Genomic DNA, 5000 nt, shown 5'->3' on the forward strand with positions numbered 1-5000 from the left:
AGGGAGGATGGGGCTTCCCCGCCCTTCACGGGGCGGCGGCCTCCGCACTCCCGGGGCGTCTCGTCCTCATTGCGAGGTGAGGCGCACCTAGAGCGTACACGTTGGGACCCGAAAGATGGTGAACTATGCCTGGCCAGGACGAAGTCAGGGGAAACCCTGATGGAGGTCCGTAGCGATTCTGACGTGCAAATCGATCGTCGGAGCTGGGTATAGGGGCGAAAGACTAATCGAACCATCTAGTAGCTGGTTCCCTCCGAAGTTTCCCTCAGGATAGCTGGTGCTCGTACGAGTCTCATCCGGTAAAGCGAATGATTAGAGGCCTTGGGGCCGAAACGACCTCAACCTATTCTCAAACTTTAAATGGGTGAGATCTCCGGCTTGCTTGATATGCTGAAGCCGCGAGCAAACGACTCGGATCGGAGTGCCAAGTGGGCCACTTTTGGTAAGCAGAACTGGCGCTGTGGGATGAACCAAACGCCGAGTTAAGGCGCCCGAATCGACGCTCATGGGAAACCATGAAAGGCGTTGGTTGCTTAAGACAGCAGGACGGTGGCCATGGAAGTCGGAATCCGCTAAGGAGTGTGTAACAACTCACCTGCCGAAGCAACTAGCCCTGAAAATGGATGGCGCTGAAGCGTCGTGCCTATACTCGGCCGTCAGTCTGGCAGTCATGGCCGGTCCTTGCGGCCGGCCGCGAAGCCCTGACGAGTAGGAGGGTCGCGGCGGTGGGCGCAGAAGGGTCTGGGCGTGAGCCTGCCTGGAGCCGCCGTCGGTGCAGATCTTGGTGGTAGTAGCAAATACTCCAGCGAGGCCCTGGAGGGCTGACGCGGAGAAGGGTTTCGTGTGAACAGCCGTTGCACACGAGTCAGTCGATCCTAAGCCCTAGGAGAAATCCGATGTTGATGGGGGCCGTCATAGCATGATGCACTTTGTGCTGGCCCCCGTTGGGCGAAAGGGAATCCGGTTCCTATTCCGGAACCCGGCAGCGGAACCGATACAAGTCGGGCCCCTCTTTTAGAGATGCTCGTCGGGGTAACCCAAAAGGACCCGGAGACGCCGTCGGGAGATCGGGGAAGAGTTTTCTTTTCTGCATGAGCGTTCGAGTTCCCTGGAATCCTCTAGCAGGGAGATAGGGTTTGGAACGCGAAGAGCACCGCAGTTGCGGCGGTGTCCCGATCTTCCCCTCGGACCTTGAAAATCCGGGAGAGGGCCACGTGGAGGTGTCGCGCCGGTTCGTACCCATATCCGCAGCAGGTCTCCAAGGTGAAGAGCCTCTAGTCGATAGAATAATGTAGGTAAGGGAAGTCGGCAAATTGGATCCGTAACTTCGGGATAAGGATTGGCTCTGAGGATCGGGGCGTGTCGGGCTTGGTCGGGAAGTGGGTCAGCGCTAACGTGCCGGGCCTGGGCGAGGTGAGTGCCGTAGGGGTGCCGGTAAGTGCGGGCGTTTAGCGCGGGCGTGGTCTGCTCTCGCCGTTGGTTGGCCTCGTGCTGGCCGGCGGTGCAGGATGCGCGCGCCTGCGCGGCGTTCGCGCCCCGGTGCTTCAACCTGCGTGCAGGATCCGAGCTCGGTCCCGTGCCTTGGCCTCCCACGGATCTTCCTTGCTGCGAGGCCGCGTCCGCCTTAGCGTGCTCCTCCGGGGGCGCGCGGGTGCGCGGATTCTCTTCGGCCGCCATTCAACGATCAACTCAGAACTGGCACGGACTGGGGGAATCCGACTGTCTAATTAAAACAAAGCATTGCGATGGCCCTAGCGGGTGTTGACGCAATGTGATTTCTGCCCAGTGCTCTGAATGTCAACGTGAAGAAATTCAAGCAAGCGCGGGTAAACGGCGGGAGTAACTATGACTCTCTTAAGGTGGCCAAGTGGCGGCGGTGTGGCTGCATCCGGACTTGGCTTTTCGAAGTGCGGTCTTGATGTAGTCGTGCTGCTGCTGCGAGGTGCCTTCCTTGGGTTATAGTTACAGGGAGAGTGATGCGCAATACATGGGCCTAGCCCTCTTAGCCTCTCCTCTCCTGCGGTCTTCTCCCCTTCTCGTGGGCCCGCTGATTTTTGCAGAGTGGAAGACCGCACCAGGGGCTTGGGGGGGTTACCAGCCCCCCCTCGCATTATCCCTTTATAGTTGGGGGCAGCCGACAAGAAACAAGAGATGGTGGCCCTTCCGCTGAAGGTGCCACCCCAGCTACCCCAGCACCTATCCGGCCAACCGGCCGTAACGAAAATGCGATAGTTTGTGTAGCTCCCTTTGCTTGCAGTGAGTGCCACCGCACTTTTACCACGAAGAACGGTCTCGGGGTCCATCGCCGCCGCCAACACCCTGCGGCCGCCAACGCTGAGATCGTGACGGAGAGGCATCGCGCGAGGTGGACGGAGGAAGAAGTCCTGTCGCTCGCCAAGGCAGAGGCCGAACTGTTCCTGGAGAGGGACGCCCGGTTCTTCTTTGTAAATCAAGAACTTACCAGGATGTTCCCCGACCGAACGCTTGAGGCAATCAAGTGCCGACGGCGGCAAGCTGCCCACAAGCAGCTTGTCCGCCAATTCATGGAGGCACTTGAGATCGGTCGGGGTGAAGAGCCGGCGTCCCGCCGTGGAGCAGCGAGCTCGCTGCCTGACGCGGGCGAGGCCGCTGCGCCGCCCGCCGACGCAGCCGAGGACTTCGCGGCCGACACCACCGGGCCGCCGCCGGAGGGGCCGACTGACGCCGCCATCTGGGAGCATCTGGCGGGGTTACCTGCTTCCGCCCAGCGTTTCTCTGCCCTGGATCGAGTCATTGGTCTGGGGCGGGGCACGCCGCCCGATGTCATCTTGGGCATGCTCCCGGATGCCCTTGCGTCGGTCGGGTCCAGGGGGGAGAGGTCGATCACCAGGACACAGCGGCCGCGCCAACCATCCAAGCGGCCGCCTGCCGCCCCGCCGCTGCAGAAGCGCAAGCGGCGCCGCTGGGAATACGCGCGGACACAGGACGCCTTCCGTAGGTCGCGTGCACGTTGCGTGCGCGGCTTGCTGGACGGCACCCTGCTGCAGCCGCCACCCGACATCCCCGGTCTGCTGGACTTCTGGGCGGACCTCTTCACGAAGAAGCCGATCTCCACCGCCGGCTTCATCCGTGACCGCCTTCTCCCGCACTCGGAGCCTGTCGCTCCTGAGTGCCTATGGGGGCCGGTCACACGTGAGGAGGTCGCTGCTGCCTTGCCGCCCAGGGGATCGGCAGCCGGGCCGGACGGCCTGACTCCAGCGGAGCTGCGGCGCCTGCCGCATGAAGTCCTGGTGAAACTCTTGAACCTCTTCCTCCTGGCCCGCGCCCTCCCCGAGCGTCTGCTTCGCGCCCGGACGTCACTTCTCCCCAAAACGGCTGCACCAACATCCCCCGCTGACTTTCGCCCCATTACGGTCTGCTCGGTGTTGGCGCGGACCTTTCACAAGGTTCTCGCGTCACGCCTGATGCGCGCATGTGCTGTGGACGAACGTCAGCGGGCATTCATCCCCCGGGATGGGATGTTGGAAAACACCTTCATCTTGGACACTGCTCTCACCGACGCAGTCCGCTCCTGTCGCTCTGTTTTTGTGGCATCGATCGACGTCTCTAAAGCGTTCGATTCGGTGGACCATGCCGCCCTCCGCCCCGTGCTGAGGGCTCATGGCCTGCCGGATTGCTTTATTGAGTACGTCGAAAGGTGTTACGAGGGTAGCACGACGGTGATAGCGGGCGGCGCCGACGTGGGCGTGCCCCTGCAGCCGGCTAGGGGTGTGCGTCAGGGTGACCCCCTCTCCCCCCTCCTTTTCAATTTTGCGGTGGACTATGTTTTGAGTCAACTTCCCTCCCACATCGGAGCTCGGATCCTTGGTCGCAGAGTTAACGCTGCGGCCTTCGCAGATGACGTCCTGCTTTTTGCATCGACCGCGAGGGGATTGCAGTCCCTCATCGACGCAGCCGTCGCAGCCCTCGCCCATCTGGGGCTGCAGATCAACGCCCGGAAGTGTTTCACCCTCGCCTTAGTCGCGTCTGGGCGCGACAAGAAGGTGAAGGTCGACGCCGACGTTACCTTCAAAGCGGGCAACGCCACCGTGCCCGCCCTACGTGTGGGTGAAACCTTCCGGTACCTGGGACTGCAATTCTCCACCGCTGGTCGCTGCGTTTTCAACCCACGACGCCACCTGGTGGAGCAGCTGGACGTCATCTCCCGAGCTCCGCTCAAGCCGCAACAGCGCCTCCACGCCCTCACCACCGTACTTCTGCCTGGCCTGTACCATGGGCTGGCCCTCAGCCGCACCCGAGTGGGTGCGTTGAAAGCGGCAGATGTGACCATCCGTGCCGCCGTCAGGAGATGGTTCCGCCTTCCGGCGGACACTCCCCTGGGCTACTTCCACGCTCCTGTAGCCCAGGGAGGCCTCGGCATCCCATCATGCCGATGGATGGGGCCAACACTTCGCCGGTCCCGTCTCCTGGCGCTGAAGAGGATTGGGCCAGCCGCCGACGGTGCAGGCCGGGACGAGGTGCAGCGTGAGATTGAGGCGCTGGAGCGGCATCTTATGTGGGAGGGCCACCTCCTCAAATCGTCGACGCAGGTTGGAGAGATGTGGGCCGCGCGCCTGCACGTTGCCTTTGACGGTGCGGCGCTGTCATCTTCCGCCGCCGTCAAGGGGCAACACCAGTGGGTCGCTGACACCAGTCGCCTGCTATCTGGGCGTAACTTCATCGACGCTCTCCGCGCCCGCATCAACGCCTTCCCCACGAAGGCACGGCGCAGTCGCGGGCGGGAGGCGGACACCAGATGCCGCGCGGGCTGCCAGGCCGTAGAGACCGCCAACCACGTGTTACAGGCTTGCTTCAGGACGCACGGGTCCCGGGTTAAGCGGCATGACGCGATCGTGCGCTATGTCGCCCGTGGACTCGCGCAGAGGGGCTTCAACGACTCTGTGGAGCCCCACCTCCGCACACCTGAGGGAATCCGCAAGCCTGACGTGGTGGCGGTTAAAGACGGCATCGCCCGCGTCATC

The 5000-nt window shown here is 62.7% G+C and overlaps 1 pseudogene; it reads left to right on the top strand.

Moving 5' to 3' along the window:
* Positions 1-5000, top strand: part of LOC126433791 (large subunit ribosomal RNA) — a 7963-nt pseudogene that overhangs the window by 1025 nt on the left and 1938 nt on the right.

This window comes from Schistocerca serialis, unplaced genomic scaffold, assembly GCF_023864345.2.
Source record: "Schistocerca serialis cubense isolate TAMUIC-IGC-003099 unplaced genomic scaffold, iqSchSeri2.2 HiC_scaffold_1173, whole genome shotgun sequence".
Lineage (NCBI taxonomy): Eukaryota > Metazoa > Arthropoda > Insecta > Orthoptera > Acrididae > Schistocerca > Schistocerca serialis.